The sequence below is a fragment of the Caretta caretta genome, chromosome 5, assembly GCF_965140235.1.
Source record: "Caretta caretta isolate rCarCar2 chromosome 5, rCarCar1.hap1, whole genome shotgun sequence".
Lineage (NCBI taxonomy): Eukaryota > Metazoa > Chordata > Testudines > Cheloniidae > Caretta > Caretta caretta.
Window position 1 is genome coordinate 117498207 of NC_134210.1, and position 14473 is coordinate 117512679.

A 14473-nucleotide genomic window follows, 5' to 3' on the forward strand; every position below is an offset into this window, starting at 1 on the left:
TTGAGATGACAGCTATTGCAAAGGACATTGTTTACAAAGTACCTTTTTCATTCTTAAATATGTAAGTTAATTGTGATGGGGAGAGAGGAGCAGCAGCAAAAAAAAAATAAAAATAAAAAAAGAAAGAATTGTTTTGTTTTTAATAAAACACATTCAAGATAGGGACAATAGATTGCTTGGCAGCCATAGTGTCTATTAGATTTATTTACTCCCACCTGCAGATTAAAATTGAGGGTAGCTTAACAAAGGATGCCTTCTATTACATTTAATTACTATCCCGTGAAGCTGTATTTTAAAGGGGCAGCTACCAAAAAGGTGGGTCCTTCTATCAGGTGGCTACTCAACAGAGCATCTCTATGACTTGATTCCATACAAAAAATAAGAAAACAGGTGTTCTTAATTCTCATGACAGTGAATGACTAATAACAGTTTCCAGAGCTAGGCACACTGCAAGCAGGGACAGTGCAAGCTTCCTCTCATAACTCTGTGAGTGCACCTTAGTTTTGACCTACATGGCCTCCCTATTCCACTCCAGTGCTTCTCCTAGTCAGAGAGTGATAATGTACAGCAAATTGTGTGGTGGTTTTGTGATGTTGCCTGGGGACTAGGATGAAGACCATACTTTGTTACACTACCTATAAAAGTACATTTCAACCTTGTCCTGGAAGGACAAACTGCTGAGATTCATTTAGTTTCCCCCTTCAGTAGAAGTCTTGTGAGTAAAGATTACTGGTTATGTCCAACTGTGACAAAGGTTTTCCAAGATAAACTTCACTTCATTATGAACTAAGTTAAGACTGAAAATCTATTGGCCTCTGTGATTTGGGTCTTTCCACAGAATTCTGATCAAAGGAGCTTTCAGTCACTCTGATCATTACATTTTTAACTCCATCTGTGTGGTTAGCACTTTCGTACAGACACTTCTGGTGTGCAGGGAATTCATTTTCCATCTTATTCACCTAATGTAGGAAGCATAAAGTAAATAGTTCAGTGGAAGACAAGAACCCCCGGAGTGCTTATGTTAGTTGGCAAAAGTATGAAATGTTTCTCTGCAGACATCCATGCTACCTGGTAACTAAAACTTCTAAGAAGCATAGAAGCTGCTGTTGAGGAGAATAAAAAGTGATAAAAGGATTTCTCCACCATGTCTGAATCAAGAAAGGGAAGTGGTGTTTGTAATAACTTTTGTGTATGTGCATGCATGTGCACTGGAAAATTTGTGTGCATTAATTCATGTGTGTTTGAGATTCAGAGCTGAGGTTTAAGATGGTGTAAATTATATGTTAGGAAGTAGTAGGGGAGTCTAAAGGAGTAAAATTGATTTGATTCACATGCCAACAGCCCAGAAGAAAATGTGAATAAAAGCTGAAAGGATAGAATAGAGGGGACACTTTAAAATTCTATCTGCCCAGGCTGTTCAACCCCATTCATCACACCTTTTCCGTCCTGTTAGTTATTTTTGTGGAGACTCCCTTCCCTTCCAGCTCCTGTGTGTGCGCAAATGACACCATTTTAGGCCTTGCCTTCATTAGGAAAAAAAAGTGTGCTCTGACCTCATGTAATCTAACACATGGATAACTAGCAGGAGGAAAATCCTCAGGAAGATGAGGCAGTTTGTAGTTTTCACATGTGTTAGTGGGTTCCACTAGGCTCCCCCTTAGTGTTTACCTCAACCTGTTAACATGTGAAGGCACTACAGTTTCTCGTCTTCACTAAGATTTTATCTCGCATTGAGTACTATGTGTTAGTCAAGAGGAGGTAAGAACACACCCTTTTCCTTAGCATAAATGCACACTTAAAGTTTGACTTGATTAGGATTTAAAGGCGTGTTTTCAGAATATGCTAGCTAACATCCCTAGCAGGTTTGTCCCTAGGGTTCCATTTGATCAGCTAGCACGTTAGAAGTGTACACTGCCTTGCCTACATTAGACAGTGTGTTAAATAATAATAATTTGTGGTCAGTCTATCTGTTAACACCAACAGTTCTTTCTCTCTTCTCTTTGGGCTCTGATATTATGTCCATTGCTGTGGGGTCTGGGTTTCTGCTCACCATTCTAGTGAAACGTGAAAAGGTTATAGAATCATAGAAATGAAGGCCTTGTATGGATCTAGAGAAGTAATCAGGCCCAGCCTCCTACACTGAGGCAGAACCAAATAAACCTAGACCATAATCTGGTTGTTATAATCTAATAAAGAGAAACACGAAACAAACAAACAGTGTGAACCACAGGAAGGAGAAACAGAAGGTTGTTTTTTGTAATTACTAGTAGGCATTGCATGAATGAATCATACGGGCAGCCTTGAATGCATTAAAGCAATGGTTACAGAAATTTCAGTTTCTCATCCAATCACCCCACATCCACTGAAGTTTTCTTTGACTGTATGAATTAATATTATGCATTCAATAAGTTCTCTTCCGCAAAATGACTCTTCTGCAGGTGACTATACATTTAATGGTGGCTCATTTCTCTTTACACTTCTGTGATGTTTGTTTTATTAGCTGACAAAGGACTCAGCTTTCAGATATAGTTACCTAACAGGGCATCAACATCCCAGAGCGGAATACTGAAATTGGCACTTATTTGTCTGCCTGAGTGCCAATTTAAGCATCCAAATGCCAGATCTGGATCAGCCATATTTGAATTTTGGTCTCCCATGTTTTTAGTGTTTTTTTGTTTTTATTACAGAATGACACATTTCAGGATATTATTCCTTACTGAAGAGTAAAAATTAACAAACTTCCCCTTCTTTCATTTCTCGCTCTCTGACTGTGCCTTTTAAATCCATTGTTAAGAATCAGGTTACCTTTGGCCCATATCCTGTTTCAACATATGACCTTACCCAGGGTTCAGATGACTGATTAACAATTAACAAAGCTTGTTTTAAGTCATTAGTTAATAGTTCTGTTTGATCTCACCCAAAACACTTGAGACCTCTTTTAGTTGGTATTTATTCCAGACCTTTGAAATGCAAATCACTTGTTCAAAATCCTGCAGCTTTGACTCTCAGTTCTGACTACATGTAAGTGTTCGACCAGAGTGAGTATACCTGTATTTCTTAAGTCTTTAGCGTGAAAATCAACCCAGTGCAGAAATCTTGCACAAAATCCTATGTACCACTTAACAAACTGTGTAAGATTGTTTGGGACTTGCACAGACCCTCTATACTGCAGTGAATTTCACCTTTAAATAGGAATAATTTATCTAGCCTTGATGCCTAATAGCTATTGTGCTGCTGCTCGTACTCCTCTTTGATCTGGCTATTCCTTGTACAGTCTGACTCTATATCATTACACAGTGTCAGCATGTACCCAGAGCCAGTAAAAGACTAAAGACCAAATTCAGCCAGTGGCTAAGCATGCTTGTATTCAAAGCCATAAGTACTTGGTAGTGTTGAACCCACAGCCAAACAGGCAAATCAGGGATAACCGTGTTATAGGCAGAGCTGGCAGTGTGGCCTATAGGTAAGGTCACCTAATGCTTGCTGTTGTAAGTCCTTGTTTTCAGTTGTTTCTATGTTTGATAAACTAACCATCTGGGATGACATTTTCTGTGCTGGGTGTCTGTCTCAGGCTGAATATTTTTGGATTGTTTCAACTAAAATAGATCAGCCATTTCTGAGAAGAAGATCAGGGGGAAATACATTGTTTTGCCCCGTTAAAAAGATTCTATTTTGCAGGGAAGCAGTAGCACCTCGATTCCTTGGAGAGGGGACTTGAAATTAGGCAGGGGTGTGTGTTACTGTAATGTCAAGGTCTGCCTTTTGCCATCCCCATAAGGACCTGCCCAAATTATAAGCTTCCAAAACATCTTAGTTAGCACATTCGCAGTAGAAAATTATTGGAGTTTGGCAGCTAAATTCTCTGAAGAGTCTAGCTGAACTGAGCATGCTCCATCTCTGGACTGCAGGTGTGAAGCCAGATTTTCCCTGCAATTTGTCCTCCCAGCTGTGGGACAACTGAGCACTGATGCTGACAGCAAGGGGACTGAGAGGGGAGTAGAGGTGTAGGGAATGGGGTGGAGGAGAAGGTAAGAGCGGATTGCAGGAGCCAGAGTGGGGATAATAGAGGGAGAGTGCAGACAGGAGCAGGTGGCAGGAGTGGACAAGAGCAGAGGTGGTGGGGGGCAGGAGCAGATGGGTAATTATGTAATTAAAGACTGTATCATAATGCATACATCTAAGAGGGTTGACATAAGATTGCACAGTTCTAATTCTGGCATTTCCTAACTTTGGAATGCTTGACTTTACAACCTCAACATTCTTTTAATGTAGGGTTTTTTGAATGTAATGTCTTACATAGTGCACTGGGAAAGGAAGACCTATCTTTGCTTCCTGCTCTCTCAGGCCCTGAATCAGGAAAACACTTAAGCAAGTGCTTAATTTTGGCATGTACTGAAATCTCATTATCTGGATGACTTCAGCATGTGCTTGAATACTGTCCTGAACAGGGATGCTTTCTTGAATCAGAGTTTCACTGAAGTAAGAGCAGTGGCACATGGGTACCTTTGGGTCATCATTTTTATTTCCCTCTCCCCCATCTTCCTCCATTACTCTTCTTCATTTCTGTAGGGAGTTTATCATCTTCTCCTTTCCTGGCTTCACATACATCAGAGCTTTATAACCAATGATGCTTAAACTAAGGAAGTGGACTGTTATTTCCCATTAGAGCACTTGCTGTCTATGTAGTAATCAATATACAATCCAATAATTAATACACAAGAAGAAGCCATATGTGCTTCTATAGCATCTTTCATCCAAGATATCAGGACATTTTACAAACAACGTATTAAGCCTTACAACATCCTACTGAAGTATCTGAGTGTTAGAGCTGTAAGAATACTGCACAAAACATTTCTCTAGCAATTCATTCAAATTTGGAAGAAAGCTTTGATTCAATTATGTTCACAATCCGATGTTCATTCTCCACAAACATTTCAGCACAAAAAGTCTGTTAGGCTGAATACCCACAAAAAGCCCAATTTCTAATGTTAAACTGATTAGTGCTGTAGTAGCAACATAATTTGAAGATTTGAATAAGGTAGTCACTTTATGGATTATTTAGGGAGGGTAGTTCATGCACAAGGGAAGCAAAGAAGAAAATGCAGAGAGTTTGTCGGAGAAGTGGACAAATGGGCTTTTAAGCTTGGCGTGCTTGGTAAATTGGAGGGGGACAGGAAGCAACAGAATAAGAGACAGGATTAGAAGTAGAGAGGGGGGCAGAGTCATAAAAGGGCCTCAAAAGTGAAGTAAGATTCAAAGTTTGCTCTGTGCTGATTAATTCTCTGAGTCATCCAATAAAGGGACAGGGACAATACCAAGCAATCTACCTATTTAACAGACAATGCAAGTTGCAACTATTCCCAGAAATTGTTTGCAGGCAAAGAATTATGGGCTGAAGAAATACTGAATATCCAGTGTATGTGAGAATTTCACAATCTGTTCACAGACAATTCAGAAACAGATAAAAAAAGTGAAATTCATCCAAATTATTCACTTGGCTATGTGCCAGTTCAGGGCAACTCCACCTGTATTCTCCCTCTGTGGTTCATCAAGGACACCCACTCTAGACTCCCAGCTCCTCACTGTCACCTCTCTTGGAGAGAGACCCACGTCTCTCTTTCTCCTGACCAGGGTTTATCCAGATTGCACAGTTTCCCTGCCTACTCTGTGCTATTCACAGCAAGCTAGACTTCTTAAACAGGCCAGCGTCTGTGCGTTGCTTTCTCTTCAGAGGCTATAAACAGCATACTGGCCTGCAGTTATATGTTACGACACAGCTCTTTATAGGCAAGGTGAAAGCATTACAGAGAAAACATTAAAAACAATAAAAGAATCTATGCACATGTTAAAAACCTTACCAGAGGTCACCCCAGCTCCAGCCTCAGGCTCTGGTAGGTGTCAGACCTTCTAAACCCACAACTGGGTTTTCCCCGTGGCTACAAGTTCATAACTGTCTCAGAATAAGAACCAGAACCACCATGACTAGTTCAGTCTTTCCTTTTATACAGCATGGGGTTTTGATCGTAGGCTCATGTAACAGGTGATCAGCAAACAATGGCCCACTCTTCAGGGTATAGCTTCAAAAGACTGGGTTTTTGCATAACCAGAGATGGGGAATTAGATATTCCCCCAGGAAAACCACTTGGACACTTTTTGTTCCAAAAGTCCATTCTTGTCTGGCACATTGTTCAATATAGACCTTTGAATCCCCAGGTCTCCCATCTGTCACATCTCCCCCCTTCAAAAGGTTCCATGCAATCCCAGCCCACAGTAATACATAAACCATTCATTTAAAACAATGGATCCCAAAGATACTTAAACATCATTCAAAAAGGCCTCCCAAGGATATGGCAGGAAATCGTCAGATGTGTCACAGACTGTGTAGTATTATCTGCATTTTACATAATGGGGAATGGAGGCACAGAGAAGTGAAAAGTGTACTCTGAGGTCACAGGACAAGTCAGTGGCAGCATCAAGAATAGAATCTAAGTCTCTTGGCTCAGATAGATAATACTTATTACTTAGACTGTGAGTCTGTCATGGAGGTCACGGATTCCGTGACTTTCCATGACCTCTGTGACTTTTGCAGCGGCTGGTGCTGGCTCAGGGGCTGCCTGAGCTGGGCGGCCCCTGGGCCAGCAGCAGCAGTTTGGGTGTGTGGGAGGGGGCTCAGGGCTGGGGCAGGAGATTGTGGAGTGTGGGGGGAGCACTTACCTCAGGTGGGGGGCTCCCTGGCTCCCACTGGCATGGCCCCCCTGCAGCTCCCATTGGCAGGGAGGAGGGGGTTCTGCGCCACACTCTGCCTGCAGGCCCCTCCCCTGCAGCTCCCATTGGCTGTGGTTCCCGGCCAATGGGAGCTGGCGCTTGTGGCGGGAGCAGCGGAGCTCCTGCCCTGGCCCCTGCCTCAGCTGCCTAGAAGCTGCAGAGATATGGAGCTGGGTAGAAATACCCTGCCAGCCCTGCCAACCTCCCCTCCCAATACGAGGGGGGGTCCCAGGCCACCTCCCCCAGCACCCGCGGTGCCCCTGGACTGCCCCTCCCCCAGAGCCCCCCGCCCAAGTTTTAGTCAGGGCAGGTATTTTTAGTAAAAGTCATGGACAGGTCATGGGCCCGTGAATTTTTGTTTATGGCCCAAAAAGAAAAGGAGTACTTGTGGCACCTTAGAGACTAACCAATTTATTTGAGCATAAGCTTTCGTGAGCTACAGCTAAGTGAGGAAAACTTGCATTAATGCATACAATAAACAGAGGATTATATTCTCCAGAGAATTTGAATTTTGATATTTGGCATCATCTTAGGGAAGTTGGGTAGAACTCTAGGCAAGGTACTCTTGGTACCTGAGTTGTTGAAGAGGGCTGCTGCTGCTGCTGCAATCTGCATCAGCTGCAGATTTTTCAGAGCTACTGCTTTTGAGGTTAATTGAATCACACTGTAATATTCCAGTTGGGCAGTGACAAATGTGTGTATGATAGAGTCTAGGTCATCAGCAGAAAGCAAGGGATGCAGATTCCTTTGTGAATGACGGAATATGTTTCTTCCATGTGAAGCTGTACGAGGGACCTGGATCTGTGAGGAGTCAAGAAACCTTGTGGACGTATGGTTTTGACTGGTAGAGACAGCACTGTTTTGACAACCTTGTCAAAGTGTTTTCCTCTGCCAACCACCATAACCTCCATCTTGCTGGTGTTTAACACCAACCAGCTCTTCCTTATCTAGACACTGGGATAACTGGGTGACAGTAATGTAGCTGTCAGTTGTGAACAACACAGTGATATGCCATTGGCATACCGTTGGCAACCGAGAACACTTTTCTCAGCAGCTGTGTGTAAATATTGAATAGGCCAGGGAAAACACTATGATACTCCACAGGGGATAGGTCTGGTGGTAGACATCTAAGTGTTCATCACTACCCTGTGGGCCCTCGAGGAAGGATTTTATTTCCATGCCCTGGATCCCTGTCATCTTCTTCTTCAGGTAGGATAGCTGTATCCCATGACCAATCATCAAATGCAGAGAGGTCTAAATGTATAAGTATGGATGTTTGCCCTTTAACTTGGGAAAACAAGAGACTGACCATTTGCATCCCTAATGCTGCTTCTATTCCAAATGCCAGCTGGAGGGTCTGGTCTAAGGAGAATCTAGGCAATTGGCTGTCAACAGATGTGTTTGCATCAGTGAGTTAATGTTTTCAGAAACTTTTAACCCAAATATGCCTGTAGGAAAATACATGCACATTAGGAGGGTGTCACTACTCTACCGGGGTGCATGTGTGGACTGGGACTATGTGTCCTGTAAGGTTTATAACCATCGCAGCTTGCAAACTGCTAAAAAACAAAACCTAAATCCTAGTATGGAGGGCAATTTTAATTCAGGGCACTGGAAGTTTCGGCAAATTAAAAATTACCTATAGTGCTAAGGAAAGAATTTTAACAGTAATGAAAGCATCTCAGTATTGAACATTGAAATGAGAGTGAGAAGGTGAATACACCTAGTGAAACTGGTAACACATGCATATGGACAATTGAATTACATGGAGAATAAAAGAAAAAAACAACAAACAATCCCATCAGTTGTGTGGGCCTTTCCCCCTCTCCCCCCACCTGGATAAGTATGTTAGCAGCTGTTCTGTTTGTAACCTGTGCAGAAATCCTGTCAGTCAAGGCAAAGAATAAACTCACCAGGGGCTCTCTGTCTTTGAACTGTCACATGCAGAGCCTACTGAGTGTGGCAAAGGAGAAAGCTGTCGAGTGTCTGTTGGGTGCTGTTTCCATACTGCTGGAGGAATTAGAGGGTATGGGAAATACAACATTGGATCTGTTTGCTGTTCAAAATACTAAGGACTAGGGTGACCAGATGTCCCGTTTTTAAAGGGACAGTCCTGTTTTTTGGGGACTTTTTCTTATATAGGAGCCTATTACCCCTCACCCACGGTCCCATTTTTGCACAGTTGCTATCTGATAACCCTACTAAGGACCAGTACAATATAGTACATTTCTTAGTCCTTTTCAGAGTTCCCAAAAGTTCTCTGGCCCCAGAATTCTGGGCCACATTCTCTATTAGCATAACTCCGTTAAACCCAACAGTGTTAGGACAGCAGAGAATTGTGGCCTATATGATGGGGATGGCAGAGTGGGGGGAAAGAATACTTTAGCTCATCAGTCACCACCTAATAGGTTTTGCAGAAAGAGATCAGGTAATCCAAACACAATTAAAGCCACTTAATGGCTCAGATGGGAAACAAAGCCATCACTGAGGTGGCTGCGGAAAACTGGTACCCCTTGCATCTTAAAGAAAAAAAAGAGCTCACCATAGTATATACACACAGCAGACTGAAAACGTTGGCTGCCTTGCAGATTCCTTATTAGCTAAAGGGGTTCCTAAAATATATTTAGATTCAAAACCAGCCTGCAGAAGGGCCAAGGCAGAAATACATAAATTACAACTGACATTTTGTCTGGTGCCCTCGACAAATTCTGTTAAATTTTACATTGATATAACTCCAGGGACTTCAACAGTTATTCAAGTACTGGTATAAATAACAACGGAATTTGGCCCATGCTGTATAGTTTTTATATATATCTTTCGTAGTGGCGGGTACAGATATATGCCCACCAGTAAGGAGGATTTATGGAGAACATGCACTTTTTTTGTTCAGTGACATCAGACCTAGCACACCAAGGCACTCTTTGCAGAAGGCAGTCAGTCTGCTCTTTGAATTAATGTATGTTTTCTAAATGACATTTAATCATTAACAAAGGATAAAGGATACATTCACTGTGTCCTAGGCATGCTCATTATTCTAGTTATTGACATCAAAGCGGTGATTAAAGAGCCATTCCTTGATTGTGTTTGTCTGTCTTACTGTGCTAGCCTTCACTATGTATGGATTTTTGGTGTAGTTTTAAAAGGTCAAGTGAGAACTTCATTTTTTAAAATTTTTTATTTTATTGGATGAGGGTATTCTGGGTCTCTGGATACTGCAGCCGCTTGTTAGATAAATATGTACAGGAGTCCTTTTGCAGCGGGTTCTCTCTTCCAAGATCACTTATGCGCACCTGCATGCTGTCACTAAAGTCAATAGATCCTATGGGTGTTCAACTCCTGATAATGAGGATGCTCTTGTAGCATACTGTAGATGCTGTAACTATTGCACATCCTAACTCCACTAACATCCATTTTGATCTCATCCCTATAACACACTGACTCCTTGGAAGCCTAGAACAGACCTCTAACAAAATGGAGGATATCATTTTAAGCCTTGACAAGTCAACCCATTACATCTCAACCAAAGCGCTACATTTGAGTCCCTGGAACAGATTCTCAGCTAGTGTAAACGGGCATAGCTTCATTGACTGTGTGTTTGGGGAGAAGGGGTGGAATAGAGCTGGCTGGAAAATAGAAGGGGTTCTCGCTGTGGAAAATTTCAATGTTTTGCTGAAAAGCTGAAAAAGTCAAAGTTTTCCACAGAAAGGAGGAACTTTCTGTGAATATTATTATAGTTGAAAACCCCATTTTCTGTCAAAAAAGAGTTATAATGGAAAATTTTCAATCAGCCCTCTCTCTCTCTCCCTCTCCCTCTCTCTCTCACACACACAGAACTCTTGAAAAGAAAAGGCAAACTTTGTTTATATGATTTGTGTTAACCCTATCCCAGAATCACCACATGCATCCATGCCCTAAATAAAATTAAAGCTAATATGTGCTTCTGTATTGGTGGATTGCATTCATATGGCCTAGTTAAAAAAACCCCAAAAGGACAATATTTGATTCTGCATGGTTACTTCCATCCATAATGATGTCTCAATTATATTCCCAATTAAAAACTCATTAATATCAAAGACAGTTGTGAAAAACACTACAAACTCAGATGACAATATCTCATTCGGGATCCTACAAGTTAAGGTGGCACCAGCACTAGTAACTGGAACTCACTTGTCATTCAGAAACTGGGAGCAAGCAGCTGCATGACAATAAATATTATAATGCTCTATTGACATAACTATAGCTGGAGAATCTCTGTCATAATTCAGCCTTTCCATTAGCTCCTGAATCTGAAATCCCATGTCGGACAAACAATGACCATGTGACAAATTGGACATATGCACTACTAGTAAAGACCCAAACTTTACTCTGAGGGAAGAAGGAGAATCGGAGCAAAGCAACAACTGGCAGTGAGTAAGGACTGAATTCATCGATGCCAGGGCCAGAAGGGACCAGTGTGATCATCTAATCTGACCTCCTGTGGAACATAGGCCATAGGACTTCCCCAAAAATAATTCCTAATTTCTTTTAGGAAAACATCCAATATTGATTTAAAAGTTGGCAGGGATAGAGAATCCATCATGACCCTTGGTAAATTGCTCCAATGGTTAATTAATCTCACTGTTAAAAAATTACGCCTTTTCTCCAGTCTGAATTTGTCTAGCTTTATAGTCTTCAGATCATGCTACAACTTTTTCCATGGGATTCAAACGTTGCTGAGCTCCCCAACCACCATAGATTTCACTGGAAATGGGAAGTCTTTTTACACCAAAGAGGAGGATTTAAAAAATAGGAAAAAAATTCTGTTGAAGCTGCACTCCAGGGCTCCGCCAGTAACAACGCCCCATGATGCACCCTACTTCCTAAGAACTGCAGACCCGGGCCATTCCTGAGCAGATAACAAATTGTGTGGTGACTAAGGCAAACTAGGAGCATGATGAGAGCATCCCACCCATTTCACCTGTGTCTTAAGGGAGAATTTAAGTCCATGTGTGAGAAAGTGAAGGGCGTCTTCTTGAAGCTAGAGAACCTCCTAGTTGCTGACAGCATTTCCTCCCCACAACTTTTGAATTCTGAAATATGCAACGTGATTTTCTCCAAAGCCATTTTTAGTAAAATATAATTAATCTAGCTTGGAAAATTCACCAAGATCTTAGGTCTTATTATCTATCCCCAATGACCAATATAGTGATCACAGGAACCAATTGTTGTTTATTTCTGTATATGAGGATGATGATAATTACTTGGTAATTGAAATTTCCTTTTCAGGCAGTGTCCCAACTTGGTCTAATTATGATTTTGCTCTCAGTCATTGAAGGGTAGTAAGGCCTACTACAGTAAATCTGGCATGGGGATTCCAAATGAAAACTCATTTTTCAAAGATATATTTCACATGTCTTTTGAGGAATGATAAACTAGGAAAAGAATTAACTGGCTAGCTGTAATTTCATTCAGTGTGTACAATATATGGCACATGGGACCGGTCTTTGCAATACATTTGATAACAAGCAAAATTCCAGCATTCAAACATTGTATCAGAGTAGCAGCTGCGTTAGTCTGTATCCGCAAAAAGAACAGGAGTACTTGTGGCACCTTAGAGACCAACAAATTTATCTGAGCATAAACTTTCATGGGCTTCTGTGTTTCTATGCATCTGATGAAGTGGGCTGTAGCCCACAAAAGCTTATGCTCAAATAAATTTTTTAGTCTCTAAGGTGCCACAAGTATTCCTCTTCTTTTTGCAAACATTGCATGTTACATTCGACACTAGTCGACAGGAACTTCACTAAGCAGAAGCATTAACTTTATTGGAATTATTATTCCTTAGCTTCCTGTAGGATGTGAAATTGCTAGACTGGCACCTGCTCATGGCTCAAGGGCAGGTAAATGAAGTGATGATTTAAGAGAGACATAAAAAACACCAAAGAGGAGAAATTTACTCTTCCCTTTAATGCAAAAGCAGAATTGGTACCAATGCCCCTTTTTACACAATATAATGAAGCAGTCAATCAGGATTGTGTATCTGAAAAATTCATTCAATTTTTCCAAATAGACAGTATAGTATTCATCACCTCTGACCTAAACTCATGTTCTATGTTAATGGGAAACCATAAACCTCTGGGCAACATTTCAAAAATCCCCCATGCCCAAGGTGCTCACAAAAGCCCCTGTACAGAGTCATGAATCATAGTTGATGTATTGTAGCTTACAAAACAAGATCATTCAAAACCATTATACTTGGTCTGTTTCTCACACTTGCAGCTCAGCTTCTTTGTGTGTATAAAGAATTTAAAAGAATGTATATTCAAAAAGAACAACTGTGCTGTTCCTCCCCACATCTGTTCTTTCTTAGGGGGCCAGATTTTCATTTGACACCTTTTAGACAACTTATAGCCCCTCAGCAAACCCTCCACAAAACAATAATCCCTAGTATTTTGTGTGACAGATATAGAATACCAGTCCTTCCTCTTCCAGCACCAGGTTTTCACCCCCCAGGAAAGCCTTCTGGTGTTTCTCTTTTTGATATCACTTTGGTGCAAGCATATGAAAAATGTGCAGTAAAGCAGCTCCGAGGAAATTTTGCCAGCATTTGAAATGAAAGCCGGGTAGAAAAAAAATGAAGAGTTTTCTGCTCATTACTGAAGCAGCTGGTATGGGAATAAGGAGAGTCAGAAACAGACACCTGAAGGGCTATCAAAATACCCAATCTTACTAATTATTCTACTTTAGTAAGGAAAGAGTCCAGGTGCTGTGCAATAGTTAGCAGACTTGCACATTTTTTTGGAAAGGAAAAGGAACAAAGAGCTTCTCTTTCTGTCATTCAACCCTGCCCCCTTCCCCTCTAAAGGTGGGGAGGGGGAGTAATCTGCTGCTCAAAGGAAATCTTGCCAAAGTCAAACCAGGCTGCTGGAATATTACTTACACTCTTCCAATTGACTAGTTCACTTCTCCAGGAGATCCAGACTGTGAGGAGAGCTGCATTTTTCTACAGTACTGTCTTTATCTCTCTCTACTCTGCAGAAAATGATTTGTTGCTTTCCTACTTTCCTGGGGTTACCATGACTCCCTGGCTAAAAGCGTCAATAGGTAAAGGAGCATAAGTTACAAAGAATAATTTTGTAGGGAGACCCATGAACTCTACTCTCTGAATAAAAGTTCCATACCAAAAAAAAAAAAAAAAAAGAGGCAGGCTGGGGTGGAGAGAGTTTAAAGAGTAGTTTGACTGCAGGCGGCTAATATTTTCATACTTTGTTGGTGAAATATCAAAAGCCATCATCCCTACTGTTCCCGTGTCACACTGAAGTTTGAGTTTATTGCTATCCAATATATAATTGTCAGACATTTTCAACCCAGTACAATACTTATGGAAAACAACTGGCGCCAGAATGTGGGAAGAATGTTTGTGAGTTTCTCACTCCCCAGCCCCCATGAATATAATTGATCAAAATATAAATAAGCACTATGAAAGCAGGCCACATTGCCACCCTGCCTCTAAGAAAGCAGACATCAAAGCAGGTCCAACCCCTTCCACATGCTTGGCTTTACTGCCAACTCACAAAACAACAAAACCACATGCCTCAGCCCAAGGCATTGCTAGGGCTTTCTCCTGCCGGAATGGTCTCTACCACCAGTTCCCTTTGCCTCTGAGATAACCCACTCTTTCTTATGCTCTTATTGGACACGCCTGAGCAAACCTACTAATTCAGCAGAA

General features: G+C 41.4%; 1 protein-coding gene across 3 annotated transcripts in view; it reads right to left on the reverse strand.

The window, feature by feature from the left end:
• The window catches only part of LINGO2 (leucine rich repeat and Ig domain containing 2), a 763677-nt gene that overhangs the window by 16678 nt on the left and 732526 nt on the right, over positions 1–14473 (reverse strand). The window lies entirely within an intron of this gene.